Source organism: Lycium barbarum, chromosome 7 (genome assembly GCF_019175385.1).
Source record: "Lycium barbarum isolate Lr01 chromosome 7, ASM1917538v2, whole genome shotgun sequence".
In the NCBI taxonomy this organism is placed as follows: Eukaryota; Viridiplantae; Streptophyta; class Magnoliopsida; order Solanales; family Solanaceae; genus Lycium; species Lycium barbarum.
This window is the reverse complement of record NC_083343.1, coordinates 36,307,021-36,320,172: the sequence shown is the minus strand read 5'-3', so window position 1 is coordinate 36,320,172 and position 13,152 is coordinate 36,307,021.

Here is a 13,152-nt window from a genome sequence, read left to right as displayed (position 1 = left end):
AGTTGAACTAGGTGTTAATATGTAAAAATCTAGTGTTAATATGATATTATATCTATATAAATCCATTCTTGATGAATTCGGGTGGAAGATGGTCGTTTTGAAGTCAAACCAACAATTGAAGTTCTTAAGGGCTCTTAAATTCGCCTAAGTTTTGGTAGGTCTGTCTTCTGGGCGATTTTAATGATAATGTGCTCCGAATTTGGAAGAACTTCCTTGATGAAAGTTGTATACCTTTTAAACAGCTTTCCAATGGTAGGTCGCCCAGCCCAAGAAAAGTTATGTACAAAGAGTTATGTCCGTTTTACTGAAGGGCACAAAAGCTGGAGATTTCGCCCAAAGTATGCCCAGAAAAGTACGAGATGTCCTTTAAAGTACGGGACGTCCTTTTAGGATGTACTTCTTCCATTCCTCACTGGTGTTTGCAGCCTAAGTACGGGCTACAAGTACGGGACATGCTTCAAAGTAAGGGACGTACTTTGTGGCCGTACTTTCACCGTTTCTTGCAGAAAATTGGGTTTAAAATGGGTATGGTCTTATTTTGTTCCCATTTTTTTTTCATCCTTCCAAACCCTAAGGAAGAAAATCATCCCTCCAAGTCTTCAAATCAAAGGTAAGAACGCCCTTAACATTACTAATCTATTCTAACATCAAACTCATGATTCTTAACATGACTCTTCTGACCAAAACCGAGGGTTTGGAGCATAATTCTTCCCAAAGTGATTCAAGCTAGGGTTTGGGTGTTCTTCATTAGGAAAGTGAATTGTTAAACGTTGTTTAACGTATTAAGGTATGTCTCTTTTAAAAATCATTTTTGACTATAAAGATGATTTGTATGTCTCTCTTTTGAAAACTTATTTTGAATGAAAATCACTTTTGAACCTATTGTTGGAAGTATAAATTTTATTCAAGATTCTTTAATGAATGAAACGAAAACTAATATTTTCATGATTCTTGAACTCTAATTCATGTCTAAATAGTGGTTAGTGTGTGTGAGGGGACAAACCCACATTAAACCTAGATTGTAACAAACCCTATATATGTATAAGATATTATGAATGTTTTCCTCTATGAGAGATGCTTAATAATGATGGTTAAGAGTTGGTAATGACATTATCATTGATGAATTGGGACATGGAAATCTTTTTTAAAGAAGTTATACGTTTTTAAAACATTGATTGAAATGAGTTAATCTTTACGATATGGCATAATGAACCTTAATGTTAATTAATGGTGTGACCTACCTTGAGACAAATTGTGAATCAGCTTCTATGCTATGAACTTTGTTTTTGTGTTTGGCCTAGCTACTTGGGAGGAAGGGTAGCCACTATGGATCCTAGTGTGGTAATTGCCTAGCCATTCGGGAGGAAGATTCGCCACTACCGGGTTCGCTACACAGAGTGCGGTTAATGCCTAGCTATTCGGGAGGAAGGATAGCCACCGAGAATTCCATATTCCAGTGTGGGGCGCTGTGACAAGGGAACCTTTACGGTCACCCGTTCGACGTGCTTGATTCTTGGGCCTGTATTGGCATATGTGATATTCTTATTTTCTCATAGATTTGTTGTCGTTAATTATGATCAATTGAAAGGCATATTTGTTGTACCTTGACAAGAGGCCTTATAATCGGTTTTAATAATTCTTATTGAGATAAACAAACTGAATAACTGCTCTTACACTGGTTTCACATGACTTTCAGGACTGATTTCTTTATGTATTATTTTACTTTATTTTTGTAGTACTTATTGTCCCCGAGGCACTCACTGAGTACGAAGTACTTAGGCATACCATTGTTGGTTTTGATGGTATGTTAGGTAATGGAGAAGAGCAGGTTCTTGATACTCCAGGCGTTTAGAAAGGACTTGTTGTTGCGGCTAATTTGGTGAGCCCACACATTCGTTCGTGGGACACCCTATTGATTTATTTATTCATTACATTAGTTTTTCGGGTTGCGTCTCGAAGAGTCAGACTATTATTCCTTTATCTTAGAAGCTCCTTAGTATACATTTGTGGGTAGTTGTGGAGTTATTGATTAACTCTTGGGCACGTTGTTATGTTTGACAAGTATATATAACTAAAGACTTCCGCTGATTTAATTCTTATATGCATGATTTGTTTACCTTTATTTTATAAACTGTTGGAGGTGAATGTTGAGCCTGGCAGATTCAAGTGTTATTATTGTATCATTTAGGTTCTTCCGATGTTGTTCATGACGTCGGATGCCGGTCACGTCTAGGGTGGTTTTTGGGGTGTGACAGAAACAGTTCTAATATTCGGGGATCAGTTGTGAAGGAAATTCGAGTATGAGAAATATGAGAAATTGGATCTTGAACTAATTAAGAAAATTTGATTGATAAGATGAACGTGCATTGTTTTGGCGTACTTCACGCTGTAAAAGCTTTCAGAGGGTTATAATATAGGTTCATTGGATACCGTAACTTTCGTACTCTCTTTCTTCGTTCAAGGACGAACAATTGTTTAATTGGCATCATGTACCTTTTGACCATTTTACCCCTGTTGATCCATTCCCGAGACTTCAAGTGAGTCTAGTGAAAACTAAAGGATTTAGAATCATTAAGTGAAAGCGTTTGACCAATAGTTGACTTTTGGGTAAACGGACTTTTTTTAGAATTTCATCAATTTCGTGAGGTTCAGAGGGTCGATTATGACTTAGTGGGGTGGATCGTTCGGTTCCTGAGGCATTTAGTTGAGTTTTGGGTACTTGGTTAGAAACTTGTTTTATTCCCTTTGGGGTTTGACTTGGTAAATTAGGTGTCCGTTGTAAATTTTGAGCCCACGGGTGAATTCATAGCGCATTTTTATGTATGCGCACATCTGGTTTGTTAATATGGGGCCTCAAATTATTGTTGGGATTTCGAAAAGACTTATGAAAACCAGATTTTTGTTGGTTCTAGTGTGACCGTCATGGCGGGCTTTGCACAGCCATAGCAGGACCACCATGGCGGAGTCTTGACCGCCATGGAGAGAAACATGGGTTTAATGATTATTCGCTATGTCAGATGGTTTGGTCGCCACGGTGGGACCGCCTCGGCGATCTTTGCGACCCTGTGGAGGAATGACGGGACCAGAATCCTATTTATTCTCCTAAGTTCGATTTCATTAATAAAAACACTCCTAAAACCTATCCTAATGTCACGACCCAGGCCATGACGGGCACCTGGCCTTACTTGTCGAGTACCACTAGACATATATCCGTAATGTAATCATAAGCATAGGTGGGCCATTAGGGCCGCCATGAGATAACCTGCAGACTCACAGAAGTAATAGACTGAAATAACACGTCTGTAAGGACATAACTGCATAACAAGTTGGACATACTAGACGGGCTGACAAGGCTGTCATATACATCTATGTAATAGTACATAAGCTGATTAGGACATACAACATCTGACTCTACATAACTGTCTACAAGCCTCTATTGGAGTACATGACATAATGTGGTGGGGACAGGGCCCTGCCATACCCATACATATGCATACATATAACCATGCTGACTCACAGGGCAACTCCGGAACAAGTGAAGTGCAACAACACTGTTTGTTGAGTTGATATCTTACTAAGTGGGCCGTTAACATGTACCGCAAGACCTGCGGGCATGAAACACAGTGTCCACAAACAAAAGGATGACAGTATGAATAATGTACCAAGTATTTTAGGCATGAGGAGCAACATAATAAAGACATTAAAGTAACATGAGATAAAAGAGAGTCAACTTTTACATCTGAATGCCTCTGAGGCGTATGACATGCATGCTTTCTTTTAAAACATATACATATATATAAGCCACTCTGTGGAGTTGCATCATTATCATTAAGCCACTCTTTGGGGCTATCATCATCATACCATACCTAACTGCAGTGGTGTGCACAATAGGTGCCATACCCGGCCGTCTATAAAGCGACACAGTGTCATAAAATAGATGCATATATATACATAATGCATGAATAATAAGAAGACAATCTGAATCTATCGGAGTGGCGTAAGGTCGTTGCATCTCCGATTAACATTATGGAACTACATCATCAACATACATACTCCAGAAGATCTGTGAACATGAGACATGAGTAATATCATCATAAGGAAGTCAATAACATAAGCTGCTAACATGTCTAAGATTATAGTCATTATGAATGACATTCGCTTATGTTCGTTTCATCTTGATCATGCCAAAAGAAGGAAGAGAACAACCTTAACATACCCGGATAATCTCTTTCTCAATCCACAACCAAGCTTAACATAATCCTCTTGCATCTACAACAAGTGAAATGATATCATCCTCAACATATAAGGTCATGTCTATGGAAAAACGGGTTGCATTTCCCCTGTTTACACTACATCCCAAAGACCACTAAGGGTCATCAAACAACCCAACAACAAAAACAAAAAAACAACAATAGCAACAACAACAACAACAACAACAACAACAATACAATATAAGATTCTCTGATTATCTTAACAACCATATTGGGCGGCAAGCCCATTTTATAAATAACGAAACATAATTTGAATCCAATTCTGGTTCTATAAATCAGTCTACAACCTTCATAACATTATACTTACTAGTTATTAAGAACGTGTGCTGCACGTTTGTCCCCTATTATTATTATAATTATAAAATATATAAATACATTAAAAGTTGAGTTATACAATAGGAATATTAGCGGCGTGGAAAGTTTTAACTGCTAACTAAAAATCTCTTTTTCACAAAGCGTTATATTCATATCCATATTCAACTTCTTTAAGATTGTTATTCCCCTTTCATTTCACCAAAGACAAATGTAATGTTCATATTTAAGCATTAGACTTTATATCACTTATGTTACTTTCAAGCATTTTAATTTTATCGATAAATCAAATTTTCAATTTGAGAAATTCTTCAATTTTAGATGCATAAAGTATATATATGCAATTGACCAATTCAATTTAATTAATGTTCTAATGGATGCCAACTTTTATATTGATGTATTGTTATTTAACTCTTGATATATTTGTAGAGAAGTTGACCTTGTATTATGTGTATCTATAGAACTTACTTTTATATTCAAAAAATTGAAATGAATGATTCCAAAAATAATCTTTTAGAATAAAATATATTCCATAAAATATTTTTTTCTCGAAACACAATCTTGTCCACCACAAGAAACAACATACAAACATAAAAACAAACCTGTATATTTCAAAGCCAAAAAGGACGTCAAAGAATTATGTAGCTCAAAAGTCACTTTAGAGAAAGATCTTTAAAATCTTCTGATGTTCTCATATGTATTATAAGTGAAATATGCCTGGTACAGTAGCTAGAGAGACTTTAACTACTAGAAGAACCGTCAACTGTGAGCTTCCCCTTTTCTTTATTTATCTCGAACCGGGAAACCAAAGAAAAAAAAAATTAATAAGTCATTAATGAACTAAAAGTAAACTCCATAATTAACAGAAATATAAGCAAGGGCTTTGACCAGAGATATCTTAACATTTTTTGGTAGCTCCACCGCTCCACGGAGCGTAAATAATATGCTATAAGTTGTCGAACATAAAATATAACTATCTTGTATGAATTTGAAATCTAAAACTTCTACATTGTAAAAATATAACTGAAGTGCAATTCTGTGTACCGCTAATTAAACAAGCATATTGCATGGAGCATATCACAACTTATTAGAAGGAGGAAACAACGATGTTGATATACAAACAAATTCAAGTAGCATGCGCACATGATAAGTATGAAGAAAACATAGCTACTTACTCCATCGGACAAATAGTTCGAACAATGGGCAAACAAACTGGAACACCAAATACATCAAATCAAAATTTTATAAATATAAAAAAAATTATAAATATTTAGACACCTTCCTTCTTGCTTCTGATTCAACATATATAATGATGATATAATCTCTTCATTTGCGTGAAACTATAGATTATATGAACCTCACATCAGTGCATTTAAGTACTTTCAATTTCTTGATTTGGAGAGTATTATAGGTAATGAAACGACTCAATATTGCATTTAGTATATGATTTTTATTTCTTGTGAATTAATGTCGTTACATCGTACATCAATGACAAAGAAAATTAATTTGTTTAAGCATAACATAAATATTTATTTCAACTATATACTTAATTTTTACAACAACCAAAAAAAAAAAAGTCTTACAAAAACTTCTTGAAAAAAACAAAAACTGCAATGACATTGAATAGACACAATATATAATTACTGGTAAATGAAAGTAACTCCCAAAACGTAAATAACCCTGTAACGACCCTGTAACTCACAATATATCTTTTCGGCACTTTTTAACCTTTCCCCAAGCTTGTTAGCTCACTTTTGACCCAAGGGGACCGTTGACATGCTTCCCGAGGTGTTCGGGGTTGATTTGGGAGACTTTTTGGGGAAATTGGGCTTTAAACGAAAAAAAGTTGACTTTTAGGTAAACGGGATTTTTTCAAAATTTCGTCGATTCTGAGAGGTACGGAAGGCAATTTAGAACTTCTATGCATATCTGGTTCGATCCCCAATGCAGTCGGATGCATTTTAGGTCTTGGGTTGGAAAGTTGGAATTAAGGTATCGAGGGTTGACTTGATCAACGAGACCTCCGTTGGGAATTTTGAGGGCACGGGTGCGTTCGTAGCATGTTTTTATGTATGTCTGCATATTTGGTATGTGAGCAGATGGCCTCGGGAGTTAGTCGGAAATTCGGGTTGGAAATGTGAAACTTGGAATTTTTTCCTGGTGTGTGGTGCCCGCTTTGGCGACACCAGCACTCCAGCAGCATTACCGCTATAACGGTCACCCTGCCGCTGGAGCAGCCTATGCAATTTTGTCTTGATAGCTACAACGATCAAGGGACCGCCGAAGCGGTGACGCTGAAGTGGCCTAATGGTCGCGGAAGCGGTGTCGGGCAGTTAGTTCAGTAAATGAAGTGTTAAATGCCCTAAGTCCCTCATTTAGTTCTATTCTGAAATATGCGCTATTAGGAGAAATTCTAGGATATTCTTGGAGGAAGTTCTTGGTGGTAAGTTCTTCTAATCCCTTTACTATTCCATTATCCTTAATCACCTTAGAATTCCTTTCTTTTGATAGTTCATTAAGTTATTGAAGATTAAAAATGTGTTCAATGAGTTATTCCTTCTAGGCTGTTAAATCATGATTTGTTTGTTGGGTTAGCTTCTTGAAGCATTGAATTGATGATTAGAATCCTTTTGTTTCATAATTTCTTCCTCATTAGTGGCTAATTTATGGAATTGGAAGTTAGGTTTTATACCCAAATTTGGGGCTTTTTCCTAGAATTCGAATTTGAGTAAATTGTTGATTCTTTTAGCTTGATATTGATGGGAATCGATCGCCTAGAGCTTTAATTTCATGTTGGAACCTTTAGATTCCTAATTCCACCCTTCAAGTTCATAAAACCCATTCCATAGGTTGGGGATTTGGGATCATGAATAGAATTGGTTTCGTTTGATGTTCTTCTTGATTCTAATTTCTTGATTCGAATGTGCCTAGACTTTCTTTACTTCAAGGCTCAAATGAAAGGGAAATCGAAGGAGTGATTGTTGGTGATATTATTGTTCGGCCTTTCAGGTAGGGTACGATTTACCCTATGGTGAGACTTTGTTTAGCGAAACATATATTTAGATGTTGTTGTCGGAGAGAGCATGTAAACTCCCGGGTAGGAAGTTTGGTTAGATATTGTCTTAGGTTGGCCCTGTTGTGTGATTGGGGTTAGCCATCCCGTTGTGTTGTGACTTATCTTGTTCTATTGTTATTGGCTTGATGCCACGTGGAGATAGTAGACATTGTAGACTATTGATATATCTTGACCATGATATTGTAGTATCTTACTTGTTGGCATTTGATACGAGGATGGTGTTCTATTATGGCTTATTATGTGGCCATGATATTGTTGGTGTGCCCATGCGTGGTACTTGTCATATCGATTTGATTACTGATATTGAACTCACACATTGCACGCATTCTCATCCTTTATGATCTATTGTTGATACATTGATGATTCTTGAAGAAATGCTATTATGAGCTGGGCTCAGTTGGATCAGAGTGACATGAGGACCGATGTCTGTTGTTTATCCTAGAATTGAGGTATGAGTGTGATTGCCAAAGTTGTTGGCGGAATCGTAAGGTAACGGTTGCTGAGGTTGTTGCCGGAGCTGTGAGGTACATGGACTTCTTAGGTCCCCCATGGGTTATGCTGAAGAGATGTGATGTTACATCATCGGAGTACATGTTTACGATGCATATGCATTGCATTCACATTTCATACATTATTGCATTGCATTGTACTATGGCTTCTATTGTGATATTCTTGTGGTATACTTGTGATATACAGATTCAGACTGAGTATTTTGAGACTTGGCACATTTGGGTTTAGATGCAAACATAAGTGATGACATGTACTTGGATTCTGGCTCGTATTTGATTTATACCCTATTGATCTACCGGTTTATCTTACTTTATTGCCTTAATATGTGTTAGCTTAGCTAAACTCAGTCGGCCTATAATACCTACCAGTAATTGTTGTTTGTACTGACCTACACTTGCTGCTTTCTTTTATGAATGCAGAGTTCCAGGTAGAACCAATCTTTGCTTCTTGTGGCTGATAGTGGTTCGAGAGTTGCAGCTTAGAGTCTTACAGGGTAAGCATGTGGACGTCCGCTGCCTTGAAGATTCTTCTTTATTTTATGTCTTACTTGTTGTTGACACCTAATTTTTGACCTCCGGTAATTTATTTTAATTATCCAGAGTCCTTAGATGACAAGCACAATGAATCATGCATTTTTACAGGTCAAAATATTTTTTATAAAATTGCTTAGGTCAATATGTTTACCCCTTTAAATTGATGAAATAATTTCTATGATATTAAGAGCCATTTAGGAATTAATTCGTACATTTTATGATATTTATGAGATATTTGTTAGAATTAATCAAAGAAAAGCATTTTTAAAATAATCATTTATTTAATTGTTTAAATTTTCAAAAATCAAATTAATAAATACATTATTCCCTTTCATCCAAGGAATTTGAGTAATTATAATAATTGACCATTTTACCACTTAATCTTTAATTTTGTGTAATTGTATAATTTGTTACTTATTCATAATTGTCTATAATGTTTAATTAGGCTAGGTATTCAAATGGAGGAGCATTAATGCAAAATTTTCTTTTAATCATTTAATTATTTACATTATGACCACAATGGAATTAGCCAATTCATGGTTAAGGCAATTGGGGATCATTTTTGCAAAATTAGCCGTCTAGTGGTCTTAATTGAAATGGCCAAATTAATTTGGCTCAAATTAATAGAGGTCATTAGTGTAATTTAACTTTAATTAGCTAGTTAAGTTAGAAAAGGGTTATAGTTAGAATGGTCAATTATATTTTAATTCAATTAAGGCAATATTTGTGAAATTGAGCTTGTTTACACAATAGGCATATTTTAAATTAATTAGTAGGTTAATTACGTCCTGATTTGCTTATAATTAAATTATTATGGTTAATAATTGATACCTCAATTTTATATATTTATTGAAAAAATACATATACTACCCTTCGTACGTACATATACATCAAATATACGTATATTATATATGCAATATATATATATATATATATAGGTTGGGGGGGGGGGGGGGGGGACATGTCCAATTTTTCTGGACTGAGTCCAGCCCAAAATGGTGTAACCCAACCATACCTTTTTTTTTCTGATAAGGGGGCAACACCCCTTCATATTTTATTTCATACCAAACAATCCCTAATCCCCTCTCCTTTCTTTCCTCTTCTATGAAAAACCCTAGAGCCGTCTCGATTCTCTCTTTCTCTCTTTCATGCCAAGAATGGCAATGGTACAGAAATTTCAGAATTCTCGCAAGTTTAGTACAACCAAAAGCATGAAACAATTAATGCTACAACATTTTTTCATTTGGATTCGTCCAAACATGGTATTAATCCTCTTTCACTTTTTCCTTTATTTTCTGAATCAAAACATGATTTTTGCATCTTTGTTGTTATAATGGGACTGTAAGAGCTCAATTCTTATTGGTTCATAAGGGTTTGGTTCGGATCGACCTAGAATGGGTCAGATTCAGCCATATATGTGTGTTTTCTATAGATCATAGCCATTAAATTCATGGATGAAGGTTTTTGCATTTGAAATCTACTTTGTACCACATCGGTTTTTAAAGTCTTTGAATGAACTTTGGGGTTCTATAAAATAGAACCCCAACCCTCACCATTTGTACAAGTTTTGACAACCTAAAAGCCTGAATTTGAGCATAAAGGCTCGAGATTTAGGCTTCTCTCAGTAAAATTTTAAGACTTAGCTTTTTAAAGTTCGAGTCTTTTTAGTTCTAAAAATTGCATTTCTTTCCCTTTGTGTGGCTGAGTGTGGGATTTGGAAGCACAAAGGGTCTTCAAATCCATTCTTGCACACGGCTGCGCATAAAAAAGGTAACCATTAATCTTGTTATTGCTTTTTATTTAAGCTTAATTTAAATCATAGTTAGTGATATTCTGCTTATATTTAAGTATTATGATAAGTGATATGCCGTTTTAGGTTTAGTTGTTTGTTAGTAATGTGCTAAATGAATTTATCTTGTCATGTGTTGCTGACTATGAACTGCTTAGATTAAGCAGTTTGACTTATATTCATGTGGTGGCTTAACTCTGATGAGTTAGGTTAGGTAAAATGTGAAGTAATCAACTTGTTCTCTTAGTTGGTCTAATCTCTGATGTGCTAATTATATAGAAATGATATCCAAAAAAAAAAAAAAAAAGGAAAACAAAATGGTGTTGAGTTTAAGCTTGGTTTTGATTGATTGAACATGGTTTAAAATGACTTGGTCAATTGGTTTTGGGATTCTTTTGCTTTCTCTCTAAAAGTAAGTTTAAAAAATAAGATGACTCAGTTTGTCATATAAGAGACCCACTAAGTATCACCTAGTCAAGATAGAAACTGGTTTGGACATTCTAGATACCTAGGTGTCTTCAAAATAATATGTTTGCTACTTAAAACAGAGGTTAATTCAGTTATTTTGAAATTCTGAAGTGTGTAGTGGTTTTCTCTGAATTTTGCTTTCTTTTTCTGTCTTGAGTGTGTGATTCTAGTGAGTTGACCTTGACTACTGGGATAGGTTTGAGTTAAATCCATTTGGTAGTTGTAAGAGGGTGAAGATCATGTCAGAATGAAGAGAAGGGATAGTCGAGCTCGAATCTGTTATGCTCCTCTTTTTATGTCTTCTATTTGAAGTGTCATAATTACAGTCTTAGAAAAACAAGTGGTCATAACTAGAAATAGATATAAGAGAAGAGCTGTTTTTACTCTTTGAAGTTTAAGCACATATGTGTTGTTTTTCTGTCTTTTGTTTGTACATCGCTTAGACCATAAAAATTAAGAGTCACATGTTGGGTGTAACATAAAACAAAGGGATTAACTACCTAATCTTTAGGGGAACCTCTGGTGGTATGTCACTGGGTTTAGGATGGAGGTGGAAAATGGGAGTTGTTTCTGGGAGTAAAGGGTGAGCTTGGGCATGAACTGGAAGAGAGGACCGGTGGAGCCTTTGCTCCCCTTTTATTGAAAGGAAAGTCCAGGAAAGGGTAGGGGGTAATGGCCTCACCCTGCACTGACTTTTCTTCAGGACCTGGAAACCCTTTCATCTAAATCCTAACCATGGGATCCATCAAGGTCATCTCCATGATTGTTTAAATGAGAGCTAGTGTTAATTCAAAGGTTCTGGTCAAAACTAGTGTCTCTGAGGGTTAATATACTAGAATCATGATGGTTTCAATATGTCTAAATAGTTTGGTTAGTAGTTTTAGTTTGAAGCTAAGAGGATTTTGAGGTTTGAAGAGGTCTTGATTCCGTGAGCAGGGTCTGTTAGCTTGAATGTATGGTCCTGTTTCAAATTGTCCTCTTGATCTTTGTAACTCTGTGTACACTGGAATTTGTTTTGACCTTGGATGACCTTTCCTTGACATTCATTTGGCTATAATAGGAAGGGAGTTAAAGTATGAAACTGAGAGTACTCACATAGCCTAAATTAACTTTAAAGCATGGTGTGTATGTTTATTTAGTACATGTCAAGATTAAAAGAAGTTAAGAGTCATACACTAGGAGCAGGAGTCTAGTTTGAAATAATTAAAAAGGATTAGTCTATGTTAATATTGATTAGGTGTTTGGGTTATGGTTGACTTAATGAGGTTGTCGAGGATGTCATAAGTGTTCATAGATAAGGTATGAACCACTTGACATAGAGGGGGCCTTTTAAAGACATCTTAAAGTAGGGACAGGGAAGGACCAGCTTTAGCATGGTCCATAATTCCTCTCCCCTAAATAAGAGGTGTCATGACACACTCCATAAGTCCATGGGGGACATATCTGCTATATGAATGCATTTGAATCTTTGGACCTCCCCATTATGCCAAAGGGTTAAGTTTCCTGGTCAGAATCTGGAAAAGCTGCCAAAATTAAGAGGCAAGTATGTTTGATGTTATTGATTTTTTTTTTTTGGAAAAAGGGAGAGTAAGGTTGTTCTTATGCCATTCTACATCTTTGATACTACATCAGTCCAAAATCATAATTCCCTCTTCATCATGTATAAGTCCTAGTGTAAACCCTATGTCCCATTTTGAATACTTCTTTTATTTTTGTTTAGCTTGAACCCTCTTGATGCTATGTACATTCCTATGAATTGGTGACACTCTATGTTCATCTGATTGGTCATTTGATTCACTAAGATTGTACTCTTCTGGTTTTTCCCTGCTCATGTTCTGATTTCATTAGATAAATATATGTCCCTCCTGGTCAGCACTGCCTAGATTCATGGGTAGTGTAAGTGCTTGCTTTCTTTTGAATAATTGTTACACTTGCCTTGTCCATTGTAGGATATCAAAATTAGATGCCTGAATTATCTTGCAGTTGTTTGATTAAACTCTAGTCCTGATTTAGACTTTGTTTTAAAATCCAGAAAGACTAAATAAGTGTTTAGTTAACCATGCATTTAAAGGCTTTTAGCTTAGAAAGGCAGGAATATCTGAGCATAGATAGATACAGATAAAGAAGAAGGGAAAGTATACCTGGTGTATACACCTGATATACATATCACATGTGTATATCAAGGGTATATCA